Source organism: Anarhichas minor, unplaced genomic scaffold, assembly GCF_050575085.1.
Source record: "Anarhichas minor isolate MPS153535 unplaced genomic scaffold, ASM5057508v1 ptg000004l, whole genome shotgun sequence".
NCBI classification, from domain to species: domain Eukaryota; kingdom Metazoa; phylum Chordata; class Actinopteri; order Perciformes; family Anarhichadidae; genus Anarhichas; species Anarhichas minor.
Window position 1 is genome coordinate 8,151,867 of NW_027466450.1, and position 9,588 is coordinate 8,161,454.

Genomic DNA, 9,588 nt, shown 5'->3' on the forward strand with positions numbered 1-9,588 from the left:
ACATGATGGACTAGCCAGCAGCAATACACAAAAAAAAAGGTTATTATTAGATCCCTAGATGTTTCACTTTCTGCTGCTCTCAACAGCTGAACATGCTTTGCTCATATTGACACACCCAGCAGCAAAAGGAATGTCTCCTTTCCAGAGCAGAAACTGTCTTACATGTACATTCAATCACCCTATCAATCATTACGCTGAATAGGCTAAAGAGAATGATGCAGCCACAAATAGACACCTACCTGTTGTTTCCGTTGACCGAGGATTAAACGTGGTGACAAGAATGAGGCTATACGGAGAGGAGACAATAGTCCGACCGCATCTCCTCAAACCTCCTCTACAAAGCGGACATGCAAAATAAATCATTCACAAGCTGCACCCATGCCTACCTCACACCTTGTACTGCACCCCGACAAATGTTGCAATAACCGGAGGCCTATCTGAACATGTGTATCCACAGGGCAGGACTTTCCTCTGAGTAACAGCAGGAAACAGTCATTATAAAATCTATTCAACACACAAACTGTCTAATACTACATGCCCAGATGCCCTACGCACACTCCTCCTTTATCTTGCAATATACAAGGACATGAGAAAGATGGCTGCAAATAATCCATGTTTGCACTATGCAGCAGTAAAAACACAAGACTAACTTTCCGCGACCAACTTCCTGTTGTGATCATCCACCCTCTAAATCATTTCCTCATGACAATACCTCAACTAATGGGGAGCAGAGAGGCTCTGTCCCATCAGCTGTTTCCAACATGTCACCGCCAGTAATACGTGCCAGAAGAGGACATAAATTATTCTGATTGCATGCAAATCCTCTAAATAGAATCAGTTTGTGCTAGATAGACGTGCTTCATCCTGTCACACATTGTTAGACGAATACATTCAACACCCCCAATGCCTCTCTTCTGCATGCAATTACAATGCAAACACAACAACTACAGCAGCAGCAACGCTTCCGAAGAAGGAATTACAGCACAGTGCTCTGTGCATCTCTAGAGAAGTCAATGCACTAAACTCATTTCTTGTGTGGCGGATGTGCCACAAAACAAATGTAAACAGAAGATTTCATGAACTAAGATAACTGACAAAGTTGAGTTAGAGAATTTGGTCATGGATTGGGACGTTTATTAGTTAACCTCATTTAACAGCTCAAGAAAAAAAAGTGTTTAATCAATGCTGCAGTTTAATCAACCCTACAGTCATCAAATGATTGTGTTTAGACTTCATATATGACTGAAATACACTGACTATTTGAACGTGAGAAATTGAGAATTAGCATAACAAATGTCCTGCTATTGGCAGTGTCCTGGCTCCAACTATATAAGGTGTCTCTGAGGTGAACAACGGATCTCGCTCAGCACCTTCTATTAAGACTGATTTCAGCAAGAGATGATCAGTAACAAAGCTATGAATTGTATAAATTTAGCTTCGCTGACTGCTTCTTGATAAAAAAGGGCAATTCTGTGGGTGTGTTCTGATCAATTGGGCTATGACTCCAATGGTTGCTGGACATATTTCAGTGTTAAAAGCGTGGTAAAATACAGCCACATAGCTGAAACTTGAGGATCCCTTAGCGACAGAGTATGCAAATGCTAGCGATGCTGGCAAGGCCTGTCCAATTTAAATTGCTTTAAGGTACAAACCTCAGAAGCTCTCCAACATCACTGTCAGTATGCTGCCTGTCATTTAAAACAAAAAACATCTGCAGTAGAAGTAAAAAGCCAATGCAGCAATTACTACAGCAGTTCTACTCGCACAACAACTATGTATAAAACGTGCCGACAGATTGACAATCTGAGATGAATTTTGGGAACCAAACATGATAATCTAGGTCATTTTACCTCAGAATATTCTGATGTTCAGTGGAAATCATGATAGTATTTCCGCTTTAGGGTGTAAAGATCATTATTTCATGTTGACACAAATCTGCCACTCTTTCGATTCTAACTGACAAGCTTCAGGCTCTACATCTGTACATCTGTACATCTGGTCTTCTGGCTTAAAGCTTTGCTAAAAATGTATTTTCAATGCACTGCACAGGTTCTACTGAAAGACTAAATTCTGCTTCGAAGTGATTTATGAACTTTGTTTGACTTGGAAAAACAAAACCCCTGTTCTTGTGAAGTATTTTGAAACCAACTTCATGACGAAGATGGATAAGCAGAGGCCCGATCATGTACTTCCTGACAGCTGATTTACATTAGCACTGCCTGCTCAATGCTCTGTGCTTCTGGGTGGACAGGCGGGGGTCATGAATGTCGTGCTGCTGCCCATTCAAATGTAAGAGCTGAACAAACATAAATATATTGATCAATATGAAGCAAAGTCCTCCGGAATGAAACAAGCCGGTTATTCAATAAGTCATGGAGTTAATATGCACAGTTTCAAGGCCTTGTTGGCCCTTTAAAGTCCCACGACTGGCTGATAAATATATTTTCCTTTCACTGGAATATCATGCCGTTTCCATCAGCACTGTGTACTGTAAATGTGGTGCTTGGTAACAGATGGAGTTACATTTATTGGTAAACACTACTGGTAAAGGTGTCTGCAATCAATCAATTACTTCATCTCAAAAGTAGAAAACATGTCACATTTGTTTTTTGCTGTTCTTTTGCAAACATTCTTGCCTGTCATCTACAATCTTTTCGAAAGCAGGCGAATCTTGAAAGTATATCTGAGGATATCTCACGTTTTCCTGACCACACCTTTCGTCTTGATGTTGGCAAGAGTTTAACAATTTCGCTCATTTGACCGCTCAAATGAGAAATGCCCCGAAGCTAACGACATTAATTGAAATAACCAGAACTCCAACTCGTTATTTACAACTTCTTTTAGCCTCCATTAGCTCTGGCCTGCAGGTTGGAAAGTGATCTCTAAGAGTCCCGAGGAAGAAAAAACCTCATCTATAATTCTGTGCACCTCAGACTGAATGAACTGAACCCTGCACCTGCTTTCCTTTAGTCAATGGCAACTATAACTGATGACAGAATTAGCATACACACAAAGACTTGAATATTTCAGTGACTATTGTCAGTTCCATTTAACAGAGAGTGCTTGAGTTGCGGTTTTTTGTTTTGTTGCAAAAGGACTGTTAATTACTGTATTAAAGAAGGTAATCCAGACTTACTGCTGGATGTCGAACAATAAATCCATCTGCATTCAAATTTGAATTGAAAAGAACTTAACACAACTGAGAATGAACCTTGAGGAACCAAAGTAACAACTGGAACAATTAAAATGTGCAGAAATCTATTTCCTGTAACCATCAGGAAACCGACATGCATTGAACCATGATGCAGGAAGACAGAAGGAATGCTGTTATTGCTGTTATTTAAGTAAATGTCAGGTCAGCCGACCAGCACCAGCTGGCCTTTTAAAACAGTGACTTAGTTCAGGTGAGTTTAACTAACAAATGCTGGGAATATAGACTGAATAACTGCAAAGTCACTGCGTACTGAAGGGAAGGCAGGGTGTCCTGTTAGATGGCACCATATGGATGATCTATCAAAGGGGATTTAATTGAAAAAATAAATCACACCCCTCATGTTGGTAAAATAAAATCCCCTTTAGCTGTAATGATTCATAGAGGACATGTAGGAGTTTTCAGCGGTGCAGAGTTACGTTTTTTGTTTTTTTTTAGTGTGGATGCAGTCACGTTCATCATATGCCACAGATATACTTCTGCAAATCTGTTCTTGTATCCAACGTATGACATAACAATATGCTATTTCTTATCTCGGTAGCCACAAAACATGTGCACCTCTTCTACGCCGTGTGGGTAACGGGTTTTTTCTGTGTTTAAATTGGCTGCAGCAGGAAAATGTATATGATGTGGGAGTGAATGTCCATCCCAAAATAAGTGGGCTTTGGCATTGATCGGGGGTTTACTGGTGCATGCAGAGGAGAGTGCATTTTGGGTGCCACAAAAACACATTATCCTGAGACAAGAATGAGCCCTTTAACAGGTTAAATGGGTTTGTAAGCCGGTAGCATTGAAGTCACAGTTTCTCTAGTGAAACATTATTCTGGGATTTCTTTCTGGGTAGATCTGCTCACTCAGCTTTGTTCTAGAGAGTGAAGAAAACTTAAAGAGTTGCCTTAAGGCTACAGGTTTTGTCAGCTTTGATGCTGTCCCTTTATCGTTACTCCGATAGAGAAAGAAAAGATGGAGTATATCTCTGATATCACACAGCCCACACCTGCCTCACAACTCCACAACCAAATGCAAATCTTAGGATCTATAAAATGCCATTTTAAATGTCATGTGCTTGAACTGTATTTGTTCATTAACTCCCGAGTTGGGAAAATTGGTTCAACAGGAGTTAATTTGACTTTGTTGCAGACTTTTAAATGCCTTGACATTTATATCAACACTCCACCCGCAAAATGATGATTTGTATATCAATTCCTCCCCCCGTGTTCCCTTGAATTCTTGAAACTTTATCTTCCGGGCCTCCATGGTGAACGAAGAATCAAAAAGCGGAGAAACGCCTGGCTGAATTGGAGTAAATGGGGGCCGCGTTTAATACAGCAACACTATATTTACACATCAATTTAGGAACTGTTGCAGAACTGGTGCAGTACAATCCAAAGTCTCATGTCTCCAATCACATGATACTTCCCAAACACAGGCATCTTCACTTAAACCGTACTATTTAAAAACACTCCTCCGGACTCACACGGACAAGTAGCCCGCCTGCGCAAGTATGAGTTTATGCAGAAGTCTTTTGAATGCTACGGTTTTAGTGAAGATGGATGTTTTGAGCAAACAATGAATGGATGAGTCTGGGTTCTACTGCACATGTGTGAAAGTTCAGAATTGGATGTTTTGATAAAGCTTTCTTGTTGTTAAACGCGGCCCCGTTTTACGTCAATTCATCCAGACGTTTCTGTTTTTTGATTCTTAGTTTACAGAGGAGGCCAAAAAAACATTTTCTTCATAAATTCAAGGTTACGCGGGGTGAGTAACTGAACAGATGGTCATTTTGTGGGTGAAGTATTCCTTTAAGAAGTGGATCTTCTGCTTCTCGGGAAGGTTTTACGGAAGCAGGTGAGGCAGACAAGTCCTGTAGATTGTCCCAGTTTTCAGTTGTAAACCTCGTGGTCAGAATGTCACCTGACATTGCTGGAGATGCCTTCAACTTCAGACTAAATCCAGCCACCGAGCGCACTTACATACCACACTGGAAGGACACCTGACCCAACAGATTTTAAAAGTCTAAAACAAGAAGCACACAGCCTAAGTTTATGTTTGTAACTTACGTGCTGAAACAGAACAATTAAGCGATAGCTCTAATTGTTTGACTCGTTTGCCTGACATTTCAAAGCCTTAACAATCAATGAAACTAAAAATAATCAATAATCGCTAGTTGCTGCCATCGAAACATCTAGAAGTGCCCTAGTTTTAAACAGCTCCGTCTGTAAGACTGTTGAGATATTTACAACAGTATGGCATTCGTATCAAAGATTCACCGTTGAGCATTAAATGTCACCCTATAGGTTCTGAGATGTTTTTATGACTGTAGAGGTTACGGCTGTGTTTCCAGGGTCTCTGTATATGAAGTCATGCGCTCCACTGGGATGGACTCTACTCCTCCTTCTACCATCAGCAAAGAGAGAGCTTTCGCCTGGGGCGATAATGTGAGTAGCACTTTGAAATATTCAACAAGGTACCATGTGCCCTGCTGAGCTAATTCTGCAGCCACGTAGCCTTTAGATAGATGGGATTGTTGGAGCAATGAGCTCGCAGGAAGACTTTAGTATATAGTAGGGCCGCATGTGGCGCTAACAACAGTGGGAAAGCTCTGTGCCTTCGCTGCTGCTGTCCACATAGCAGACACCGACGAGGGGCAGTCTTTCAGACTCAGCATGGCGGGCCTATGGAGGGCTATTTTACCGTGCCCAAAAAAATCTATTGTGCTCCTAATCTCTGAAAGTGCTGACATGCTTTGTGTTCTGTATTATCTTTAGCTGTCCGGGATCCAACCACAGCATTAAAGAGCTCTTTCAGGAATCTGTGTACATATCTAGTTAGATCAACAATCAGCCGCACATGTCAAGGCGTATCCACACAAGCCATTGCAAGCTGAATATGTGAAGTGTGCTTCTTTAATTTGTTAGATTTTTTTTTTTACATACGATAGGTAATGATAAGTAATATGTGCCGTGCTACTAATTCATAATTAACAATTAAGCTTGCGTATTATGTTGAATCGTCACAATATACTTCAGATATTGAAATACTATTTTAGAATAATAATAACAGATCTGCTCGCTGGTTTAAGTCTCCACATTGACAAAACAAAGAGATTTTACAGGGTTCACGATGGAAATTCCCTACTCTGCTACATCGTGTGGTTGTTCTCAAGGGAGGCAGGAGAGAAACTCTCTTTAGACTGCACCATGCAAATGTGGGAAGGGAAGAAGCTGCAGTATGTGGGGTGGGATTTGTGCTTCTAGTAAATATTATTATTGTCCCACACTGGAGCCACACCTCGGTAGCTGAGAGTCCTTCACACAAAAAACAACTAATAAATCACAAATGTGTTGTATATCTCTCTCGCAGTTTTGTATACAGTAAACTATTTTAGTGCGACATAAACACGAACGTTCAATCATAGCAGTCTGAGCATTGCATCAGTATCTGTAAGGCTATAAATTCTGCATCCGTGTTATGAATACACCGATATAATAAAAATATTACGTTGTTTATTTAATGGTTGGTAGCGGAGTAAAGAAAAGGCTGACTGCCGCCGTGAGAGCTCTACTTTTAAGAGCACAAGGGAGGCTGACATTCTCTTGACTTGCCGAGAGAAGAGGTTGATACTTCAGCACTTTACTTTAAATACAGCCATGCAAAGACACAAGACAAATAACCATTTTGTTTCCAGGCAAACAGACTGTGAGGCGCAGACTGGAAATTCCTTCTCTCCCCCCTGTAGAGGGGGGAGGGGGGGGGGATACCAGAAAAAAAGCAAATCTGAAATGTAAAATAAGGGTGAGGACTTAAGCCTCGATTTCAAGCCAGAATTAGGGGGTGAAAAAAGTACAAGGAGGAGAGGCCCGCCAAAGGGCGTAAACTATTCAACTGTTGTCAGTTCACATTAAAAAGAACTCACCCTGAAGCCTGGGCCAAATAATCACACCAGCACACAAAAGCCCATTTGCAACTTGTTTGTGTCTACAGGAGTAGACGGTCGCTCTTCATGCAACTTTTCCTTACATCTATAAGCAGCCTACCCGCGTAATCAATACAGAAAGTTTCACAGACACGGATCACCATCTTTGTACAGCAAGAATGATAAAGAACGTGGAGCGTGACAAATGAAACTGACAGTGGGTTGGTTGAATGCCCGACTCGCTTAAAACCTCTCTCCTTGAGCCAAACTGCAAAAAAAGAAAGAAAGAAAGAGAAGCAAAAACAGTCTGACTCTTCGAACCAACGCCCCGCTGTTCTTTCAATTCCACAGTAACCCACTCCCAATGGCTGTCAGCTGTGCGGCAGTGTGTGTCTTTTACTGTAATGTGAATCACGAGGGGAGCAAACTAGCGATTCCTTATTGGTGTGTGTGTGTGTGTGTGTGTGTGTGTGTGTGTGTGTGTGTGTGAGAGACTGGGCGAGAGAGAGAGAGAGAGTTCACATATGATCTCATTTACCTCATGCACTTCCACTGTTGGCTGAAATAAAACTTGCACTATGGCAACATCGGTGATGCAGGCTGATAACCTTTCAACACCTCGCATGGCAACAGAGGAGGCTTGAAGCACTGCTCCCAGCATCTTTTTACGTGGCGAGAGGGGAATGGGACTTGACCTTTGGTGAATAGCCATCATAACACAGTTAATAACGGCTCCTTGAGTCTTGTGTCTTCTTCTGTTTTAGCCAGACTTTTAAACAGAACGATTCAAATTAAATGGCAAATTTGCTATTCCCCCTGAAATAACATGTCTCAAACTCAGATTGTAGTGACATTGTAAGTACTGGGTTATTAGAACATATACGTTGAAGAAAGCGCAAAGGGCTTTAGGTTGCATGTGAGAGAGGTATAATAATGTGCATTTCAAACAAAACCTACTTTTTAAACCAAAGTGGGACAAGGCAATAAACATGTGTAAAACATGAGTGAGTTAGAATATCTACCTCATTAACCATGCTAAAACAATGCTGCATTTAAGTAAGGTAATGTGACTTTGTATATTATTATTAGCTTCCGGGGCAATAAAGGTGAGTCCATCGTTTTCCTAAGAGGTAGGTTATTCTTTCACACTGCTAAGCAATGGCACCGCAGTCACGGTACACGTTCGCAGAAACGCCCCTGCTTAAAATGCAGACTAGGGTCATTAAATATGGCGTAGTTTGAATTGTGGCGAGTGAGCGCGGAGGGTAAAGGTAAGCTTATCCTGCGGGAGCACAGAGTCGGGTTCTCCGCCCCTTTTCGCCGACCTCGCATTCCAGAGATTCCCACACTCCAAGCTCACCTGCACGCTTTCAAGGGCAACAAATCAGAGGAAAAAGTGAGGCTTCACGGTGCCGGGGGAGAAAACTAACACCGAAACTGTTCCCTGCACGCAAGCCGGCCAAGTTTTCATCCCGACGGGATTGGGCATCGAGGGCAGCGCGTGAGGATCCCTAGAGAAGGTGCGCGTTGTTGGCGATGACTCGGTCACAAGATCAAGATTAGCGTAGTATTAGATTATCTCCCGCCGTGAAGAAGCCGAAATAAGTTTTGCCTTCTGCCACACACAGACGCAACACAAAGGCTTAACACGTTCTTTGCACAGTACTTTCTGAGTGCAAGTATGTAACGTTAGTCCATACCCTCGTTTGCCTTACGCACGGATGCTTTTATTTGTTCCCCTACGTTTTCCCCCAATTATTCTGCAGTTAGTGAGGGAGCGGGCGACATAAAAATCAATTAATTACCTTAGGAGGACTGTTGTTCCGCTGGCTGAGCTGCGGCTCGGATCTACATTGGAAGGTGTAACTTCATCGGTAAAGTCCCCTCGTTTAGTCCCATGCATGTGGAGGAGTGAATCGCGCCTCCATACTCGTGGAGAAGAAGACAACCCCTTTTCCTCTGTCCCTCTGCCTCCACCAGCGGTCCCAGTGCAATGCGAGCGTGCATGACGTCAGTGGGAATGTGGGGGAAAGCCATGCGCACTCCTGATTGGTTCCGATGGCAGCAAGGGGGCGTTCCCATATGGTGTTTGCATTGCCGGTTTACCCAATGACGGAAGAGCTGATAGTTTCCTTGGTTACAAATTTTTGTCAACTGTACAGAGAGCAGGAGCGCGAGGTAAGCTTGGGTTCAGTGGGTTAAATGTTCATTTCACTTACACAGCAAAGACGTCATACTACTCGTGCGGCTGTTTGTGTTTATTTATATTACGAGGCTCTGGTAAACTTCACAATATTCGTCATATTTCGACTCTCTCCAGCTCACCTGCCTTTTTGTATTTGTGTGCATAAGTTTGTGTGCTGCAGTATTATTGTCGAACTATAACAATGCTGCAGCTATCTGCTATTATCATGATTATTATGGATTTTTTCCCTTCTTAGTTGAGTAACATTTCTGTTGT